This window comes from Sus scrofa, chromosome 2, assembly GCF_000003025.6.
Source record: "Sus scrofa isolate TJ Tabasco breed Duroc chromosome 2, Sscrofa11.1, whole genome shotgun sequence".
NCBI lineage: Eukaryota > Metazoa > Chordata > Mammalia > Artiodactyla > Suidae > Sus > Sus scrofa.
This window is the reverse complement of record NC_010444.4, coordinates 86,419,967-86,442,916: the sequence shown is the minus strand read 5'-3', so window position 1 is coordinate 86,442,916 and position 22,950 is coordinate 86,419,967. Positions and strand designations below refer to the sequence as shown.

Genomic DNA, 22,950 nt, shown 5'->3' with positions numbered 1-22,950 from the left:
GTATTCTCTTATGGTTTTTTGTATTTCTGCAGTATCCGTTGTGATTTCTCCTTTTCCATTTATAATTTTGGTGATTTGGGTTCTTTCTCTCCTCTTTTTAGTGAGTCTGGCCAGGGGTTTGTCAATTTTGTTCACCTTTTCAAAGAACCAGCTCTTGGTTTTATTAATTTTCTCTATTTTTTTTGAGTCTCTATTTTATTGATTTCTTCTTTGATCTTTATAATTTCCTTCCTTCTGCTGACTTTAGGACTTTTTTGTTCTTCTTTTTCTAATTCATTTAGGTGGAAGGTTAAGTTGTCAATTTGAGATCTTTCTTCTTTTTTGAGAAAGGCCTGTATCGCTATAAATTTCCCTCTGAGCACTGCTTTCGCAGCATCCCATAGATTTTGAGAGGTTGTGTCTTCATTATCATTTGTTTCAAGGTATTTTTTAATTTCCTTCTTGATTTCCTCATTGACCCATTGGTTTTTTAGTAGCATGTTGTTTAGTCTCCATGGAGTAGGTTTTTTCTCTTTCCTTTTCCCATGGTTGATTTCTAATTTCATGGCATTGTGGTCAGAGAAGATACTTGAGATAACTTCTATGCTCCTAAATTTATTGAGATTAGTTTTGTGTCCCAATATGTGGTCGATTCTTGAGAATGTTCCATGAGCACTTGAGAAGAATGTGTATTCTGATTTTTTTGGATGTAGTGTCCTGAAGATATCAATTAAGTCTATCTTTTTCTATTGTTTCCTTTAGGATCTCTGTTGCTTTATTGGTTTTCTGTCTAGAGGATCTGTCCATTAATGTGAGGGGGGTATTAAGGTGTCCTACTATGATTGTATTCTCATCAATATCTCCCTTTATGTCTGTTAATATTTGTTGTATGTATCTGGGTGCTCCTATATTTGGGGCATATATGTTAATGATAGTAACATCTTCTCCTTGGATGGATCCCTTAATCATTAAGTAGTGTCCTTCTTTGTCTTTCGCTTTAAAGTCTATTTTGTCTGATATGAGCGTTGCGACTCCTGCTTTTCTGTCATGTCTATTGGCGTGAAATATTTTTCCCCACCCGTTCACTTTCAATCTATATGCATCCTTTGTCCTAAGGTGAGTTTCTTGTAGGCAGCATATTGAAGGTTTTTGCCTTTTTATCCACTCAGCCACTCTGTGTCTTTTGATTGGGGCATTCAGTCCATTGACATTTAAGGTGATAATTGATAGATGGTTATTTATTGCCATTTGAACCTCGTGTTCCAGTTGATTCTATGGTTCTCCATTCTTCCTTTCTTTTTTTTTTTTTTTTGGTTGGATGGTCTCCTGTTATTATCTGCTTGAGTGTATTTTTTTTTTCATTTTTTGCAAATGCAATATTTGCTTTTGGCTTGTGGTTTCCCTGTTTTTTAAGTATGCTAACCCCTTCCCATAATTGTGTGTTTTAGCCTGATGGTCCTGTAAGTTCAAACACTTCATTACTATATTAAAATTAAGAAGAGAAACCTACAAACAAACAAAAAGGGTTATTTACTTCCTAACATCCCTTGCCCACATTTTATGGTTTTGATGACTCTTTTTTATTTTTTTCTTTTTAATTTTATTTTGTTTGAAGCATGTTCATGATTAAATCTGTATGCTGGCTTATTTGAGTGACTGCTCTCTGATTGTGGTTTCCTCAGTCCTAGTTCTTCCTCTTCTTCTTTTTTTTTCTTTTCTTTTTTCTTCCCTTTCCTTCCTTTCTTTTTGGTTTAGAGAAGCCCTTTCAATATTTCCTTTAACCTGGGTTTTGTGTCGCTGTATTCTTTAAGTTTTTGTTTGTTGGAAAAAATTTTTATTTCCCCTTCTATTTTAAATGATATTCTTGCTGGATAGAGTATTCTAGGTTGCATATTTTTTCCTTTGAGCACTTTAAATATCTCTTGCCATTCCCTCCTGGCCTGTAGTGTTTCTGTAGAGAAATCAGCTGATAACCTTATGGGGGTTCCCTTGTAGGTAACATTCTGTTTTTCTCTTGCTGCCTTTAGGATCCCCTCTATTACTAACTTTTGCCATTTTTATTATGATATGTCTTGGTGTGGGTCTGTTTGGGTTCAGTTTGTTTGGGGCCCTCTGTGCTTCTTGTATCTTGAACTCAGTATCCTTTAGATTTTGGAAGTTTCCAGCAATAATTTCTTCAAATATATTTTCCATTCCCTTATCTTTTTCTACTCCTTCTGGAATTCCTATTATGCGTAGATTGGCCTGCTTTATATTATCCCATAGGTCTCTTATATTGCTTTCCAGTTTTTTGATTCGGTTTTCTGTCTGTTGACTGGGTTGAGTGATTTCCATTATTCTATCTTCCATATCACTGATTCGTTCTTCTGCATTATTCATTCTGGTTTTTACTGCCCCTAGTTCAGTTTGCATCTCTGCAAATGAATGTTCTAGTTTTTCTTGGCTCCTCCTTATATTTTCTAGTTCCTTTCTGAGGGTATCTGCATTACTGTTCATATCTTCTCTTAATTCCTTCAGTATTTTCACTATTTCTCTTTTGAACTCCAGGTCTGTCAGACTGCCGAGATCTGTTTCATTGTTGACTGTTTTAGGTGAGTTCTCCTGTTGGTTTGACTGGGGGTGGTTTCTCAGCTTCTTCATCTTGCTTGTTGTTTCCTTTCTCCTGAGGGAGTTGTACTCTCCGTTACCGGGCAGTGTTTGCCTTGTCACTGCCGTGGAATATTTCCTGAGGGCTGGCGTTGTTGGTCAATCTTTTTTAAGGCAGTGTGGCTTTTCTGGAGTGTTAATGGGGCTAACAGTGTTTCTTTGAAGCAAAGGAGGGCTTCCTGTGGGCAGACAGGACTGGGAGGTCCACACCACGATGGTAGCAGATTTCACTTGGTTATGCAGAGCTTGCTCTGGTGTTTTTAGGCTGTGGGGTTCCTGCAGGGGGTTGGCGGTGTTGGGCAGCTGTTCCTCAGGAGTGCAGCACCCCTTAGGGGCTGGAGCAGCTGTCTGGGTCACTGAGAACCTAAGAGGCTCTTCCCTAGGGTAGCCCAACTCAGAAGGAGGGCCTGAGAGTGTAGGCGGATCTTTTCACAGTCTGGCTGAGCTTGTTGCAGCTTTTCTGGGCTGCAGGGGCTCTTCCAGGGAGCTGGTGGTGCTGAGCAGCTATTCCGTGGGAGTGGGGCACCCCCTGGGGGCTTGGGAGGGTAGCAGGGCCGCTGGAAACCCAAGAGGCTCCTCCCCGGGGCAGCCCGACTCAGAAAAACCGTCCAAGATTTAGGCAGATCTATTCACGGCCTGGCTAGGCTTGTTCTAGCTTTTCTGGGCTGCAGGCCTTTTCTCAGGGGTGGTGGTGTTTGGTGCTGCTCTGCAGAAGTGTAGCCTTACCAAAGGGCAAGCAGGCCTGTGCAGGGACAGCCCTTGCGGTGGTAGGCTTCAGGCAATTGTTGAGGCCAGCCCTCCTGGGTGGCGGGCAGCCCCAGGTTCGGTGAGAGGGTAGGAGGTTGTGGGGGTGGGGGGAGGGGATGCACTGGGAAGCACAGCTTTCTGCTAGCTAGCGGGCCTATAAGCTTGCTGTGGCATGGGGGGTATTCTATGGCGACCCACCCCTTCTTCTCTCCCCTCCCCAGCAGGGGCACAGACCAGGCTCTTCTCCCAGGTTCCCTCTGATGCGGCTTTCCACTTCCCCGCCCCTAGAGTATTGTTCCTTTCCTCTGCGACAGCTTTGTTTTCTAGTCTCCCAGGCAGTCTCTGCCCCGTCAAATGGTCTCTAGACCTCCCAAGCAGTTTCCGATCCGCCCCGCCCCCCCAGCCCGTTCTCAGGGTCTAACCTCTGGAGCCGAGATCTCAGTGCCCAGCCCCCATCCAGGCGTCCCCCGTCCCTTTCCCGGGGACTAACCTCTGGAGCCAAGGTCTCGGTGCCCAGCCCCCACCCAGGCGTCTCAATTTTTGGTGACTGTGCCCGTAGTTCAGATGGTCCGTTCGCTTCTTGATCGGCTTTTCCGTACTCCAACTTACTGCTACACTCTTCTCTGCATCTGGAGATTCCTCCGGTTCGTTTGATCTTTCCCCCGTGTAGGTGACTTTCCAGGGTACGGGATCCCTTTCTCCTCCCCAGTTCCCTTTTGGGAGCGCCCGTCCCGCTCGGATTCACCTTCTCTCACTCTCCTCTTTTCTCCCGTTCTGCCCAGTAATTTCACGAACTTCTTGAGGTTATTGGAGTTTAGGTTCCTCTGCCAGTGATTGGTTGCTGTTCTGTGCGAGTCATTTATTCTGTAGATGTGCTTTTTTTGTTGTGTTTGTGGGAGAGGGCGAGCGTGTCCCCCTACTCCTCCGCCATCTTGTCCTCCCATCGGTTTATTTTTTGTTTTATTGTCATTATGCTAGGAGGTGGATCAAACAAGATGTTGCTGTGATTTATGTCAAAGAGCATTGTACCTATGTTTTCCTTTAGGGGTTTTATAGTATCTGGCCTTATATTTAGGTCTGTAATCCATTTTGAGTTTATTTTTGTGTATGGTGTTAGATAGTGTTCTAATTTCTTTCTTTTACATGTAGCTTTCCAGTTTGCCCAGAACCATTTATTGAAGAGACTGTTTTTCTTCCACTGTTTGTTCTTGCTTCCTTTGTTATAGATTAGTTGACCATAGGTGCTTAGGTGTATTTCTGGGCTTTCTATCCTGTTCCATTGATCTGTATTTCTTTTTGCAATTGAATTTTAAGAGTGATTTTTATATTCTAGATATTAGTCACTTTGTTAGATATGTAGTTTGCAAGTATTTTCTCCTGGTCTTATAGTTGGTCTTTTATCTTACATGGGCTTTCACAGAGCCAAAGTTTTTAATTTCATTGAGGCCCAGTTTATCAAATTTTTTTTTTTTGTGGATCCTGTATTTGGAGTCAAGTCTGAGAGCTATTGACTTAGCCCCAGATCTGGCTAATTTTCTCCTATGTGTTTCTCTAAAAGTTTTATGGGTTTACATTTTATGTTTTGATCAATTTTAATTTTTGTATAAGATGTGTAGTTTAAGTTGAGGTTCTTTCTCTCACTCTCTTTTTTGGCTTGTGGATGTCCAGTTGTTCTGGCATAATTTATCGAAGAAACTATCCTTCCTCCACTGAATTGGTTTTGCACCTTGTCAAAAGTCCATATAGCATATTTGTGTGGGTCTGTTTCTGAGTCTTTTATTCTGCTCCATTGATTTTTGTGTCTGTTCCTCTGTACCACACTGTCTTGATTACTTTGCTATATATATAGTAAGCCTTAATATAGACAGAGTACTTTCTCCAAATTCTTCTTTCTCATTTTTCTTTGTCAAGACTATTCTAGGACCTATGCCTTTCCATGTAGATTTTAGAATAATCTTGTCTGTGAAAAAAAAATCTTTGTAGTATTTTGGTATGGATTGCATTAAACTACAGACCAATTTGGGGAGATTTGACATGGTTACTATAATGAGTCTTCCAGCTCATTAACTTGCTATATCTCCCAATTTAAGGTTTCTCTGACTTTTTAAAATCAGTATTTTGTAACTTTCAGCATGTAGATTCTATATATGTTAGGTGTATACATATGTATTTCATTTATCTTGGAGTGATTATAAGTTGTATTGTGTTTTTAATTTCGGTTTTGACATTTTCATTGTTAGTATAATTGATCCTGGGTGTTCTTTTATATTTATCTAAATTACTGATATTTAGATATTATCGGTATATATTTAGATATATCTAGATTTATTTTAACAATTTTATTTAATGAGTTTTATTTGCACTACCTTTTGATTATTTGTTTCTTGTCCTCCTCTGAATCGAGTATTTTTTTCTCATTCAATTTCTCCCCTGTTAGGATGTTTTATACTCTATTATTTTTATTTTGGTATTAGCTAGAATTAGCTTTTGAGGAGTTCCCGTCGTGGTGTAGTGGTTAACGAATCCGACTAGGAACTATGAGGTTGCAGGTTCGGTCCCTGCCCTTGCTCAGTGGGTTAAAGATCCGGTATTGCTGTGAGCTGTGGTGTAGGTTGCAGACGCAGCTCGAATCCCGTGTTGCTGTGGCTCTGGCATGGGCCGGTGGCTACAGCTCCGATTAGACCCCTAGCCTGGGAACCTCCATATGCCACTGGAGCAGCCCAAGAAATAGCAAAAAAAAAAAAAAAAAAAAAACAGAAACAGAAAAAAAAAAAAAAGAATTAGCTTTTGAATTCTAACTTATCAAAATCTGATATCAATTAATATCTTTACCTCTTTTCTTAAACATACAGAATCCTTAGACTATTTTAACTCTAATCACACCACTCCTGGCTTGATTTACATGCTGTTGCCTTCATCTGCTTTAATTTTATCTTTTTTGTTTACCTCCATGAATCATTAATATTGCTATTTTATAAGTGTTAGTGTTTGCTTAAATTTAATCACATATCTACCATTTTCTTTGCATAGAAGACCTTCCATTTAATATGACTTTCCTTCTATCTGAAGAATATACTTTTAAATATAACTTATACTTGTCATTTTGATTTCATGCATATAAGACTTTCTCACTCTGTGCTTCATATCTCTTAAATTTTCTTTCATATTTTCTGTTTTCTTATCTAGATGTATAGATATGTGATTCTGTAGCGTTATAGATAAATTACTCCATAAATCTATCTTGTAGTTCACTAACTCTTAATCTGCAGTAGAATTTATTGAGTTTTAAATTTCAGTTATTATGTATTTATTTCTCAGGTGTTTACCTATACTTTATTTTCTCTTTTTTTCACATTTTAATTCTTTTATTTCACTAGATATTAAAATATTTATATATTGTGATTGATATTTAAATATCTAAAGTTTTCATACACTTGACACTGTTCTCTGTTATATCTGCTGATTCTTACTCATGGTGCCTTGTTTTCTTGTGTGTTTTGTGAATTAGTGACTAGGAGTTGGTATTTCTTAGAATAGTGGGAATTCTTTGAGGCCTACCTTGAAGGTGGGTTACTTGGGAGAGGAGTTGTATTTGTTTCTTTTGTATGTTTAGGATGACTTTAAATTCTTGGATTGAGGTTTTTCAGACCATCTGGATAGAATGAATTTAGGATGCAGACCATGTGAAAGTTGCTGTGGTTATTAATGCTTGGGATTTTTTTCACTCTCATTTATTCTGTACTAAAGTCAGGCGATTTTCCTTGAGAAGTCTTTTTGAGGGTTTGGAGGAAGGACATTCGGGTTATTTCTAGTATAACTTTCCAGAGGAAGTGTAGCACTTTGTGGTCTCTCTTTTTTTTTTTCCCTGCCCCATGGCATATGGAGTTCTCAGGCCAGAGGCCAGATCTGAGATGCAGTTGTGACCTAAGCTTCAGCTGTGACAGTGCTGGATACTTAACCCACTGTGCCAGGCTGTGGCTCCATCCTGCGTTCCAGCGCTTCCAAGATGGTGTTGATCCCATTGCACCACAGTGGGAACTCCATGGTCTCATCTTTATTGGAGGAATAATTTATTATGCTTTATACCTTAAGCAGGCCCTGGTCTTTTTCTTCTCTCTCTCAACTCCTAGGAGGCTGTGCAAATCTCAGCTCAAGGTCATTTAATTAGGTATATACAGTCATCCTTTGATGTCCCTAGGAGGTTGGTTTTAGGACCCTGGAGGATACCAAAATCCATCAGTGCTCAAGTTTCTTATATAAAATGGTGTGGTAGTTACATATAACCACTCATATCCTCCCAAATACTTTAAATCATCTCTAGGTTATTTACAATACCTAATACAATGAATAGGTGTATGCTGTATGAATAGTTGTAAATACAGTGTAAATGCTATGTAAATAGTTGCCAGTGTTTGACAAATTTAAGTTTTGCTTTTTGGAATTTTCTGGGATTTTTTTTTTTTTTTGATTAGAGGTTGGTTTAATCTGCAGATGTACAATGTGTAGATATGGAGAGTTGACTGTACTTCCAAGAGACGCTTAGATATTTTTCAGTGCTACATTTACTTCTCTTGATTCCCATATTTACTTAGTTTTTGACTTACGAATATTCTTTATATTTTTCCAGATCATTGATGACTTTAAAAAGGAAGTTTTGATACTTAGAATTATAGTATTTTCATTAGGAGATCAGGCAGGTATCTAGTCCATCATACTTCTAGAAATGAAAGTTCATTTTTCTTTTGAAGGTAATTAAAGTGAAGGTTATAGTCATCCTTAATAGTGGTCAAAATGTCTCAAATTTTTTTCTGTACCTAACATAGTTTATTTAGTTAGATGCCCTTTGTTGATTTTGTTTTATTTATATATTTATTTATTTTTGCTTTTTAGGGCCACACATACAGCATTTGGAGGTTCCCAGACTAGGGGTCTAATCAGAGCTGTAGCTCCTGGCCTATGCCACAGCCACAGCAATGCAGGATCTGAGCCATGTCTGCAACCTATACCACAGCTGACAGCAATGCAGGATCTGAGCCATGTCTGCAACCTATACCACAGCTGACGGCAATGCCAGATCCTTAACCCACTGAGCAAGGCCAGGGATTGAACCTGTGTCCTCATGGATACTAGTCAGATTCATTATAGCTGAGTCATGACGGGAACTCCCTCTTTGTTGATTTTGAACCAAAGTATCTATGTATGATATTGATAGTGCATATGAGGGGGATCTCCTCTATAGATGATGTCATAAAAGTAAATGTTAAACCAAATGAGAATATTTATACTCTTATCACTTCTCTTCCATTTATGTGCAATTTTTCGTGTCATAAAGTATGAGATTTCCTTGCAAGCAATCCTATGAGGTTGTGATTTTCATTGTATTTTCAGGGTACTCATAACTGAGTAGTAATAGCTAGATTATATTTCACATTGGATTGACATATTATTTTTCTTGTTAGCATTGAAGTTGGTTCCAATGATTTTGATTTTTTTTTTTTTGGTAAATACTCTGTCATGAACTTTGTTGATATGAGTTTTTGTACTCCCCTTTTTTTCTTGTGAGAACATTCTTACAAATAGGATTTCTGAGAGTTCCCGTTGTGGCTCAGTAGGTTAAGAACCTGACATAGTGTCTGTCAGGATGCAGGGTCAATGCCTGGCCTCGCTTAGTGGGTTAAGGATCCAATGTTGCCATAAACTGCAGCATAGGCCATACATGCAGCTCAGATCTGGTGTTGCTATGGCTGTAGTGTAGGCCTGCAGCTGCAGTTCTGATTCAGTCCCTAGCCCAGGAACTTCTATATGCTGCAGGTGTGGCCGTAAAAAGAAAAAAAAAAGTAGGATTTCTGGGTAACATTATAGCAAACTTTAATTATTTAGAGAGATAGAGATGGCTAACAGGCATATGAGAAGATGCTCAGTATTACTAATTATTAGAGAAATGAAAATCAAAACCTCAGTGAGGTATCATGTCACATTGGTCAGAATTGTCATCAAAAAGTCTACAAATAATAAATGCTGGAGAGTGTGAAGAAAAAAAAAACCTCCTACACTTGTTGGTGGGAGTGTAAACTGGTGTAGCCACTATGGAAAACAGTCCTTAAAAAACTAAAATTAGAGTTGCCGTATGATCCAGCAGTCCCATTCCTGGACGTATATCTGGAGAAAACTCTAACTCAGAAAAGATACATGCACCTCATGTTCATAGCAGAACTATTTACAGTAGCCAAAACATGGAAGCAACAAGTTATTCCATTGACATGAATGGATAAAGAAAATGTGGTACGTATTAGCCATAAAAAAGGAATGAAATAATGTTATTGGCAGCAACATGGGTGGACCTAGAGATTATGATATTAAGTGAAATAAGCCAGACAAAGACAAATATCATCTGATATTGCTTATGTGTGGAATCTAAAAAAAAATTGATACAGGGAGTTGCCGTCATGGTTCAGTGGAAACAAATCCAACTGGTATCCATGAAGATGCGAGTTCAATTTCTGGCCTCGCTTAGTGGGTCAGGGATCCGTCTTTGCCATGAGCTGTGGTGTAAGTCATAGATGTGGCTTGGATCCTGCATTGCTGTGGCTGTGGCTGTGGCTGTGCTGGCAGCTCTAGCTCCAATTTGATCCCTAGCCTGGGAACTTCCATATGGTGTGGGTATGGCCTAAAAAGCAAAATCAAACAAACAAATAAAAAAAAATGAAAAAAATTTTAAAAATTGATACAAATGAATTTATATACAAAACAGAAATAGACTCAGGCATAGAAAACAAACTTATGATTACCAAAGGGGAAGTGTGTGTGGGGAGGTAAATTAGGAATTTGAGATTACATATATACACTACTATATATAAAATAAATAATCAACAAGGACCTACTGTATAGTACAGGAAACTGTATTCAGTATCTAGTAATAAATTATAATGGAAAGGAATCTGAAAAAAACACATCTCTAAGTATCTAGATAAGTGAATAACTTTGTTGTACACACGAAACATTGTAATTTAACTATACTTCAATAAAATAAAAAATTTTAAAAAGTCTCATTTAGTTATGTTGACTTGAGATACTATATTCCTCAAGTTTTGTGTACTAGCCCTTAGAGAATCATGGAAAACTTTGTAAAGATTGTGATTGTAGTGGTAATCTCAGGATCCTTACTAGTAGAGGTCTCTGAAGTTTTTTCCAGGACTTTGGCCCCTCTTCCATCTGCCAATTTGTAACAATTTGACTCTTTCCCTGAGGCAGCTTGAGACAGAAGACCAGTTGGGAATCTTGGTGCTGCTGCTTTTGTACCTGCTGAGATATTTCCACAGTATGGGGTTCTGCCAGCTGCTGTAGTGACATCTGTACCACCCCCACTTTGTTTTACAGCATATGGAAGAATTCTTTCAGGGTGATGAGATATAACCATATCCCTTTTATCTGGATATGTTCCTTTTTTCCTCCTCATTGAATTAAGGGAGGCTAGGAGATAGTCTTTTATTTTTTCTTTTTTGGCCACACCAGTGACATATGGAAGTTCTTGGGCCAGGGATCAAATCCGAGCTGCAGCAAGACTGGTTCCTTAACCCACTGATGGAACCCGAGCTGTCGCAGAGATAATGCCTGATCCTTAACACACTGTGCCACAGTGGAAACTCCAATAGTCTTAAAGATTGCTTATGTCTTACCTGTGCTTTATTTTTATTTTATTTTATTTATTTATTTATTTATTTTGCTTTTTAGGGCTGCACTTGCAGCATATGGAAGTTCCCAGACCAGGGGTCGAATCTGAGCTATAGCTGCTGGCCTACACAACAGCAGCAGCAACGCAGAATCCAAGCTGCATCTGTGACCTACACCACAGCTTATGGTAACACTGGATACCTAATCCACTGATTAAGGCCAGGGATTGAACCCACATCCTCACAGATACTAGTTGGGTTCATTACTACTGAGCCACAATGGGAACTCCCCTGTGTTTTATCTTGTGAATTTGTGTTCTCTGTGTAAAGGCCTAGTTATGTAAAGGAAAAGAACCTCCTCTTGCTTCCTCCTTAAAAGGAAAAAATAAATCTTAATTAGACTTTTATAAATTTTCCTTTCCAGGAGTTTAGTTACCATTTTAAAGTCTTATTGGATCTGAATTGGGTTTATGAGGACATTCTGAATATTAGCATTGTTACTATTGCTATTATTATTATCATTATTATTTTATTGATATATTGTTGTGTCTTACTATGTACAAAGTACTGTGTTAATTTTAGACAAACTCTTTGAAATAAGTACCACTGCTATCCTCATTTTACAAGAAATTGAGGCTTAAAGAGATTAAGTAATTTGTCAGATGTAGCAGACTCAGGGTTCAAACCCATACTTGCTCTTAACTGGTAACTTGTATTATAATTGCCTCTCTATTAATATTTGAGAATAATCTGTCTGAGATCTCTAAAACCTTGCTATTCAGAGTGCAGTAGGCAGAGCAACAGCAAAGGCATCACCTGGTTGTTTATTAGGACAGCAGAATCAGCCCCACCCCAGATCTTTTAAATCCTAATCTGACTTTAACAAGATTCTCAGTTGATTCTCACATTACAGTTTGAGAAATGCTGCTCTAAAGGAGACGTTAGAGAGGCAGATTTGCTTGATTAGGGAAGACATTTTAGAGATAGAACATGAATTGATAATAGTAGAAAGGTAATTTCAACTTTTGTTTACAGATGATGTCTAGTAATAACAAAAAATACTTCTAAGAAAAAGTAAGCAAACAAATACCTCTCCAGTTTTCCAGTCATTACCTGATTGGGCAGTTTAATTTTATGCACCTCATTATAGAACACTTAGTAGATACTCAGTAAATACTTCAAACTCTTTTAAGACATGGCATGCGAACCTGCCCATCTGACTTCAATGTACAGTTTTAGTTCTAATCCCAGTACATATATATACATCTATTCTGTATTTTAGTTGTATTTAAAGAATCCTTTATTCATGTGTTCATTCATCTATATAACAAATATTTGTTGAGCCTCTGTACTTAGCAGGCATTATATTTTCTTATTTTCTGTATTCTCAATGCTTTGGCATTTGGGACCTTGATCCTGATGGGTTTACCTATTCCAGAGGTAGCTAATTCCTAGAGATAGTGAACAGTACTCCTGTGAGCATGCTTTTGATATAGAAACCAACCAATTCAGAATCCACACCCAACATCTACTTTATTAAAACTCTTACATACCAAAGCCTATATTTCCCCTTGTCCTAAATCACCCAAAGTACTGGACAGCTAAGCACCAGAAGCCTCTGAAATTATTAAGACTCTCTCATCCTGAATTTATTCAGCAAACCTACCTTGCTTTCCCCTTTCTTCACAGGAAAACTCCAGTAATGGCTCTGGGCCATGCTCTCCTCATTTCCGCTTCTGACTCTTGACCATCCCTGGTGCTTTCCTGTGTGACCCCCATGGGCCTTGCCTCCTGTTTCTAGGGAATCTGTAAGTATAAAATTCTTCCTTCATGATGATAATTTTTGCTTCTTTGTGTCTTACCATACATGATTAAAACAAATCCCTGGTACTTTTTTTTTTTTTTTATGGCCACAATCACCCATGGCATATAGAGGTTCCCGGACCAAGAATTGAATCCAAGCCATAGCTGTGACCTACGCCACAGCTGCAGCAATGCTGGATCCTTTAACCCACTGTTCTGGGCCAGGGATCGAACCTGAGCCTCCACAGCAACCCAAGCCACTGCAGTCAGATTCTAACCCACTGTGCCTGGTATATTTTTAGAACATGATGATTAGTTGTTGTGGTTGTTCTCATAGAACCTAGATTCTAGAGGGCGAGGACAGAAAAAAAAAAAAAAAAGATGTAGGTAAGGTTAGTTGGTGTATGAATCATTACAGTCAACATTATTTTGATTGGCCAGTGACCATATCAGATGTTAAAGATTTTGAATAGCATCTCTGTTGGGTAAACTTTAATTTCATTTTTCTCTTTTCTTTTCTTTTTCCTTTTTAGGGCTGCACCTGCAGCATATGGTTGTTCCCACGCTTGGGTTTGAATTGGAGCCGACACCACAGCTCCAATGCCGGATGTGAGCTGCGTCTGCGACTTATACCACAGTTCACGGCAACGCTGGATCCTTAACCCACTGAGCAAGACGAGGGATCAAACCCGCATCCTCAGAGATACTAGTTGGGTTTGTTTCCACTGAGCCATGGGAACCCCTACTTTCAATTTTCCAATCAACTAAATTTCTATAGAGAGTAAGAGATGAGGTAGGAACTAAAACCTTAGTCTTTGGACTTAAAAATCCAATGTTCTTCTCTTGTAAAATGTGATTCTAAATTACCTAACTTTTCAGCTCTTTTGACTTTGTTTATAATGCCCTTTTTCTTCCCGTCTTTGACTTTAGAAAAGTTACTCTTAGCTTAGCTGCTCTCTCTTCCATGGACATTTTTCTGGTATCCCTGGGGTAAATTTCATTACTTTTTCTTTTGTACTTTGATTATGCATCTATAAGAGTCCTTATTTCATTTTGTTTCATTTATCTCTCTCTCTCTTTTTTTTTTTTTTTTTGGTCTTTTTTTTTTGCTATTTCTTGGGCCGCTCCCGCGGCATATGGAGGTTCCCAGGCTAGGGGTCAAATCGGAGCTGTAGCCACCGGCCTACGCCAGAGCCACAGCAATGCGGGATCCGAGCTGCGTCTGCAACCTACACCACAGCTCACGGCAACGCCGGATCGTTAACCCACTGAGCAAGGGCAGGGACCGAACCCGCAACCTCATGGTTCCTAGTTGGATTCGTCAACAACTGCGCCACTACGGGAACTCCCTCTCTCTCTCTCTTTTATCCCTCTCTAACCTGTTTGAGGTCAAGGAAGATATTTATATGTTATCCCCAGTACCTGGCACATATGTAATATGATCTCAATAATTGCTGAAATGAAATGATTGATTAATCGTTAGGAGACTTGCAGAACTCTTCCGACTTTTGAGTCTTTTGAACCAAAATCCTGTATGTAATTTTCCTCATAGACTAGCATAAACTTGTGTGTATACATAGTAAATGATGATGTTTGCATTGGGTCAGCAAAACAGAGTGTTCCATTCTTTAGTATGTTCCAAGGAATTGGAATCTTACAGATCAATCACCTTAAAGTTTTTCTGGCTCAGACCTTGATGACTCAGTTTCACCGTGATGGCAAGATTCTTAGACAAAAATTTTGACTGAATTTATTTGTACTTACATGGCAGATGAAAGAAAAAAAATTCACTGTCCCTTTTCTCAGTGAGCTGGGTAGGCAAATCCTAGCAAGTGGGCTTCATTTATTCTTGTTTTCATAATTTAGATTGCTGGTATAGAGGCCTGTAACATAATACTCTAAGCCATGAGAAAAGGTAGTACTCTCATCTGCCAGCTATTCATTAATGTTGGTGACTGATAAAGACTAGGCAAATGAATAAAGGCAGTTTTTGTGACTCCAGGACAAATGGTTGAAGCTAGGCTAATGGTTCCTTTTCTTGTCATTATGGAGTTAAACCTCTAGTATTTTTGTGACTTGGATAATCATTGTGGGAACTTCTTGATGGTGGGATGTGGCAGAAAATAAACTCTTTTTATTAGCCCTCTGGGCTAGTCATCCCTGCCTCTGAGCTGGGCCTGCCTCGAGGTGTTAGTACACAATGTAGACATCACTGACACCAAAGCAGACACATTGCAGTAGCTTTCCAAGAAAGCGTTGTTGTTACTTTAGGGTCTGACATTACTTTTGACATTCTAAATCTCAGTGTTTATGAGAAACATCAATAATAATAACCATCCTTTGCAAGGGTACAGCACCTTTCTCCCCAGACTGTGAGTGTTTCACAAGCATAAAGCATTTTGTGCAGAAGGGAAAGATGGAGTGGGGAGAATCTGGCCCCAGACAATTAAGAGCTAAAATTCTTCCCTACAATGAGCATGGAACATAAGGGGGACAATTTAGGATAGAAATGAAGAATGCTGAGTCCAGCTGAGACTAAAGGGAATTTAGTAAGAGAGCAGTGACCTGACTCACAGTTTGTCCATATAAAATTAATCATGATGGGAGTTCCCCTTGTGGCTTAGTGGATTAAGAACCTGACTAGTATCCATGAAGAGACGGGTTCATCCTGGCTTCACTCAGTGGGTTAAGGATCCAGCACTGCTGTGAGCTGCGGCATAGGTTGCAAATGTGGCTTGGATTTGGTGTTGCTGTGGCTATGGTGTAGGCCAGCAGCTGCACCTTGATTGGCCTAGCCCAGGGAACTGCCATGTGCAACAGGTGTGGCTCTAAACAAACAAACAAACAAACATACACCCCAACAAACCCAGAAATCACTTGATCTATGAATACCTCTGGTATTTGCCCATAATAGTTAAAGCACCACATAAGATTTAATCATACCTACTGGCTTAATAAACTCATTTTTCATAACTTCAAAACTGTTTTATCTTAGTTTGTGCCCATTTCGTATAGTCAGAGCACTCCTCTTGTCTGGGGAGCAAAGACATTAAAAATATCACCACCACCACCATGCATCATTTCATTGTTTTTAGACTTTGGTTGTGAGGGCAGAACCTATGCCTTATACTTCTCCGCATCCTTACCTTATATATTTAATGCACAGAGTTATTGAAAAAGGGAACCATAATAATAAAAGTTCTAAATAAGAATTTGAATTCACATCCTCTACCTGAACAACATATTTATAAATTTTGGATTGCTTGATGAGGTAGATGTAACCAGAAAAACCCACTTCTCCAGCCATAACTACAAATGTAATATCATATTACACTATTTATTCTATTTTAGTGTATGCTGGAAAATTGTAATAAAATTTTTAAAGAAAAAATTTATTCCTGGAAAAGCACTGTACTACCTTAATGTTAAAAATTTAAGTATTTTCATGATGGATAAAATTTTTGTATATAAGATTTTTTTAAATGACTGAAGGCTAGAAAATGAACCAGAGAATGCTAAAGATGGTACTGGTATTTGTTGTACTGGAATGAGCACTGGCTTTTTACAGGCTTCAAACTACCACTGTTGAGCTCCACTCCATTTTATGGGACATTTACCAATCTGGGCCTCAGGATTTTTTGTTGTTGTTTTGTTTTTAAGATTAGGGCATTGGCCTAAATGACCTCAATGATCTTTTCAGTTCCTTTTATCTGTAGTTCTGAATGTCCTTCATTTATACTGGGCTTGTTGGAACTTTTTGTTTACTGGAATTGGGAATGTATACAAGATACTAAGTTTCAGATTAAGCCCCTCAGAATTCTGATGGTTTTAAGGAACTTCTTCAAGGTGAAAGAAGAATGCTAAATGACTAGAGGTCTGGATCTTTTCTAAGCCTCAAGTCGGTAGAACACCTCACCCTCTGTTTTTAAAAATGTGATGTTTCCTGTTGTGTTTTTGGTTTTGGTTTTTTTGCAACTCTCCTAGGAAGAGTTAGTGTCTCTCTGCCCTCTGTGTACAGTTATTTTTATAGCTTTTACTCTGTTGTACTGCATGTGCGTCCCCTAAGACTCAGAGATCCTCACGGTAGGGATTTTTCTATTTTGGTATCTTGAGTGCCTAGGACATAGTCTGGCATGTAAAGGGTTGTAATACGTATTTGTTGAATGAATGAATGGATGAACAAATGAAAAAGCTAAAATAATTTTGTAGAATGTAATTTCATGGAACATAATGAAAAGAGTATGATTCCATCTTTACTCTGAAGTTTAGAAAGCTTCGGTTCGTCAGTGGAGCACATTTACATTCACCCACTTACTCTCTCTGTTGCCTCCTTACTCTCCCCCAGTAATCCTCAGCCGTATGTTGACTCCTAATGGATTCATTTGATCAGAAAGCATGAAGTTGTGTCCTTGCCTCATGACCTAAACTCCTATTGCTGTTGTTCTACAACTGAGGCTGAGAGGCTAGTAGGTAGGGAAGCCATTGGAATTGTGATCCATCTTCCTAAAGGGTTGATTTTACTTAAATATTTAGGGCAGTATAATGTAATTGATAAATAGTTTTGAGCACTCTTTTATATTAAAAAACACAAATGCATTATGGGATAGGATGTTTAGTTAACACAAAATTATAAGATTTTGAGATTGTAGAGAGACTTTTGGTCTATGACTGTACTTCTTACCCCAATTCTCAAGTAAGCATTTTTAGGGTACTTTGGTAGAACATGCCTTAGTGTGCTAACCTAAGATGTTTATAAAAACCCTAGAGTAGTAATAAGAGAAAACAAGTTATTTGTTTTTAAACTGTCATATTTTCTTTAGAAATAACCTGATTGCTTTTTCCTTATGTATGAAAACAGGTACTCTGCTGCAGTTTTGAACTGTGAAATATAATTTATAAAAAGTGTAAGAAAACATGTTTAGTAAAATCTTTGTGTGTGTGTGTGTGTGTGTGTGTGTGTGTGTGTATTTTTTTTTATTTGAAATAGTTGTTGGAGTTCCTCTTGTGGCTCAGTGGAAACAAACCCTGAGGATGCAGGTTCAATCTCTGGCTCCATTCAGTGGGCTAAGGATCCAGTGTTGCTGAGAGCTGTGGTGTAGGTTGGATCTGGCGTTGCCATGGCTGTGGCATAGGCTGGCAGCTATAGCTCCGATTCAACCACTAGCCTGGGAACTTACATATGCCACAACCACGGCCCTAAGGAAAAGAAAAAAAAATTTGTTATTTTCTCTATAATTAGATGCCACATGCTCTTTAATAAAAGGACTGAGTAATTCAAATTCTTAGTTCTTTCACGTCTTTTTTTTTTTTTTTTTTCCTCTTGGTTTCTTAGTTTTGAATGAACGGGCATTTACTTTAGTCAGTGGAGTCAACATAGAATTTCATAGTTCTTTTTGAACTAATTTGATCTTTATTCTTTATATTCATTTTTTGGTGTATATGTGGATATATTCAAATCTGTTTCTCACCATTTGCAAGACTGTTGAACTAAAAAAGAAGCTGATACTCTAGAGGTCTCTGTTGCTTATAATGACACTAGATTTAAATATTTCTAATTCAACTCAGTTAAAAAAATTATTAAGAACAAAATAATGCCAGGCACTATAATAAGCATGGCACTGGTATAGCTTTCTGAATATCGTAGGTAATCAACAAAGGCTTACTAACTAGGGAGAGTAATAGTAACAAACAAAGTACTTAAACCTGTACCTTTACTCTATCTGCAAAATAGAGTTGTTTATCCTCGTAAAAGTTATAAAGCAGAATAATAATAATCAACAAAGGCTTACTAACTAGGGAGAGTAATAGTAACAAAGTACTTAAACCTGTACTTTTACTCTATCTGCAAAATAGAGTTGTTTATCCTCGTAAAAGTTATAAAGCAGAATAAAGTTTTCCAAGAACTTTATAAATATAAAATCTGTGCTTAAAAGAGAATTGTTACTTAGATTATTCTAAAAAGTAGAAAATGTTATTTCAGTTTTTAAAATGCATGAGTTGTTTGCCATTATTTACTTTTCTAATTATCCTTTTCTTAGCTAATGCACTTTGTATTCTTTCTCAAAGGAGTGTTCTGCATCTGTTACCTTTATTTCCTCACCACAGATCACACATTACCTTAAAGTCTTTACAGAAACTACACTTTCAAAATCTCTGGTGTCTTCCTTCTGGTCGAAAGGATTACCATTTGCTCAGTCACTTCATAATACCTAATCTTTTAATAACGTTTAATTTTTCTGGTCTCTGCCTTCGGGGAACTGTCTTATATTGACTTTTATGGTACTTTGTTTCTTGATTTCTTCCGGAAAAATAACTCTTGTAATTACCTCAGACTTAATAAGAACCAAATTACTCATCCAAAGTTACTGAGCTAGCAGGTAGGGTCAGGAATCAAGCTGAAATCTTAGGATCTGAACCCCGAAGGCCTATTGCTTATAAGGCTAATTGGTGCCTTATCTGAAATCTTTGGTACCAGAAAAGTTTCAGAATTTGGAATTCTTTTAGAGTTTATAAAATAGTAATTCATATATGCTGTTTATATGAAAATACTTGTTGGCAACATAGCAGACATAATCAAACACGTTAGTATTTCTGAAGTAATGTGTGAATATTCCGGTAGAATGTGCTAAAACAAGACTATAAACAACCTCGTGTCAGTTTAGATTAAATTTTGCCACAAAATATGGTCGAATAAAGTTCTGCCACCAAATGAGTTATACAGATTTTTCAATTTTGTGGGCTTTTGGGGTTTTGGAATAGGTGTAAGGGATTGTGGACCTGGAAAATTAATCACTTGGAATTAACGTTCGTATTTTTGATATATCATTTTCATTGGGCAGATGAGCAGTTTCCCCCATAATTATCTGGGAAACAGTTATTTTATACCCCAAAGGGAACTTTAGGAGACAGGGGGGCGTCTAGGGGCGATACCAAATTGTTTGGGCTGGACTATAAGGTAGCTAGAATCTCCTGGCATATAAAACTCCCACAGGTTAGGGATTGAGGACTAGGAAGTCAGTTGGTTTAATGAGTTTCAGCCAGTAAGATGTCCTGGAGTCATGGGGACTTACAAGGATGAAGAATGATGTATCTTTTCAGTTAGGAAGGCTCAAATGGAGAGTTGCCCAGGCCATGTGTTGCTCTCTAATCGCTCCTCTCCTCTCCCCACTTCCATCTACTTCACCTTACTTTACCTTACCATGTTTGCATGTTAGAGATCTTGAAAACACCTTTGTAGTGAGGAATTAAGAAAAGACACCAGGTGGTGAAATTGAATGAGTTATAAGGAATTATAACTTCAGTTCTAGGTGTGATCATAATTTAGTTGCCTAATCTGTGAAAAAGAAGATTCAGTGAATTATTGCAAAGGTCTCTTTGAGTACTCAAAGAGTGCTATGATTATGTCTTGTCATTCTACTCTGTACTCATGCTTACCAGATCCTTATCTCAAATTCCTAAATTTCGGTAGGCTTTGGCCATCCCAATGAAATAAGGGCATATAGAAACAGGAAGGGTTGAGCTCATTAGGAGAGGACAGGTTTGTGTACTTTTCCTCAGTGCAGAATGATTATAACAACCAATCATTTTTCTTCTATATGGATAGATGGGCAGGAATAAGTTTGTAACAATAATAAGTATATAGGCTTAATAGCAAGGTCTACATTAAGAATGTAAAGTAGAAAACTAAATAATTATCTAATTATTTAGGACAATGTAAGTTAGCAAAATATAATCCAAAGAGGGATTTTAGTCCAAATAATTACATTTATTCAATTCTCCTGAGAATTGCTGGATTTTTAAGTTTCAGCAATGTGTCAGGTCCTTTATATAATCCCCATGCTTTATATAATCTTATATAAATTATATAATTACAATTATATAATTATTTATATAATCTTATATAGATCTTATATAATTACAATTATATAATTATTTATATACTCTTATATAAATTTTATATAATTATATTAATACACTGTGAAGAAATAGAACTATTTCTCTATTATAGATGAGGAAACTGAGATTCAAAGAGTAATCTCAAAGAGTACAAAGAGTAAGTAATGTGTTTAAATTCAGAGTGAGTGGCAGAGCTGGATTAATATCCAAGTTTGGCGGACTCCAAACTCTATTCATTATCAAACTGAGTTGTCTGCCTTAAAAAAATAAAACAAAACTATGATTGGATCGTGCTCTGTAAAATAATACCAAGCGTAGTCTGAACCCACTTACCTGCAAGAGGCTCTTTTAAACAGAGCATACTTCATAGTGACTGGGAACAGGGCACAAAATGACCTGAAGCCTCATGGATTTTGAGTGTGAAAAGAAGCTCATTTCCAGCGTGGATCAGTAGCAGAGGAGGAACAGGAAGGGAGGACATGAGGAAAGGCTCAATTATATGGGAATATGTCTGGTAAATTTAGGGATATAGATGGTCATTCTGTGTATACCAGTATTACTGTGTTTGCCACCAGTAAACTGCTTATTCAGTTGCATTTCTGGGCTGCTCCATTTCATCTTTTGGCATTACATATGTGATTTTTAGCAAATTCATTTCTTGGTGATTTGTTTTTCTCATGTGGAAAGTTAAACTAACCATACTTATATCTTACTCCTTCACAGAAAGTGTGAAAATTAATGGGTTAATGCTGGAAAAGAGCATAACAACCTTTAGACGAAAGTACTGTTATCAATCCCAGCATAGAATCATTTGGACTCTAGAATAATGCTCCTAAAAGATTACTAAGATTTTGTTAGTGCACATTTATTAGAGTAGGTTTTTCAAGTTATGTATGTGGTTTATAATTTAACATATCTAATTTTATTTAATCAATCTATTCTAAATGGGCCTTAGAACCCAGTCAGAAAGTGATCTTACGTCAAAAGGGCAGGATACATAATTATCCTTGCTTTCTCATTTGACCATTGGTTCTCTATTTTTGCAGTTTTTCTCCAGTGAGGCAATATGCATGGGCCCTCTGAAAACAACACTGTAAGTGACTTAAACAAAAATAAGTTAGAGGCCTAAATTTTTTAAATTGTTTTTCTTTAACTTACTGAAAAATACAAAATTTTAATGTATGGAAAAGCATTTTGAAGTAATATAGTACATTGAAAGAATAATGTTCTTTAATATTTTCAGTGAGTTAATCCAGGATGTTAGTTTAAGTAATCTTCTGGAATTTTGAAAATAATAGCTTTCTTTTGTGTATGTCATGTGTTAGATAGCATAAAAGATTTCATGCTTTTTGTTACCATGCAAGTTAGTAGTTAACTCATGAAAAAATTTAAATGCATGTCTAGAATGGGAAAAATTTTGTCATGGACTTTACTTTTAACATAAAAATGTGAGCTCATTTAATAAAGATGAAAAATAAAAGATTACAAAATCTTTTAAATTACCTAGTCTAGATGCAGTCCAGGCTGTTTCTATCAATATTGTTTTTGAATAAAGTTTTAAATTTATTGTAAGGCTTCAAAAGAATCTATTTTCAAGTTGAACCTTAAATAATTACCTCTCAATAAATTTAATTTTGTTTGAATTTCTTAGTGCATTAAGTTAGAGATAATTTGATACAGCAGTAGGTAGATTTACTTTGGAAAGAACAAAGACTGTCTTGGAGTTAAATCACAGCCTGAACCTTCAGCTTAATTATCATGTTGATTATTTAGTAAATAAAGTATATACAAAAATTCATGTCTTAGAAAGTGATATAGTAGAATTGATTATGGTGTCTGCTGCTCCAGTACATTTTGATAAGTTTGGTATTACATACTTTCAAAATAGTTTATAGAAGGTTGAGGTATAAAAAACCATATATGTGGGTACATAGTAATTTCAACAAGTTGATTTTGCTGAATATAAATAGCTGGGCAAAATTATTTTCATTTTAGTGTTCATTACAGTAATTTGCTATTGAATTATATTGGCCACATGACTGAATTATATTTACTAAATACGCAAATTCCATTATTTAGTACTAGCTGAAAAGCATGCTACTCTGAGCATTTAACTAAAGACCTCAAAGGTATTTCTCAGTTTAATAAATGTAGTGTTCTTGCTTTGAATTCAGAAATACAGAGTCTAAGAAAATTAGTAACTTTTCAG

At 37.3% G+C, this 22,950-nt stretch overlaps 1 long non-coding RNA gene across 1 annotated transcript in view; it reads left to right on the top strand.

Annotated features, from left to right (window-relative positions):
- LOC110259769 overlaps nucleotides 1–21,834 on the top strand; it is a 106,357-nt gene extending 84,523 nt beyond the window's left edge. Inside the window, exons 2-3 of the long non-coding RNA XR_002342108.1 lie at nucleotides 12,732–12,850; nucleotides 21,788–21,834. This is a non-coding gene — a long non-coding RNA (uncharacterized LOC110259769). The remainder of the gene's footprint in view (nucleotides 1–12,731; nucleotides 12,851–21,787) is intronic.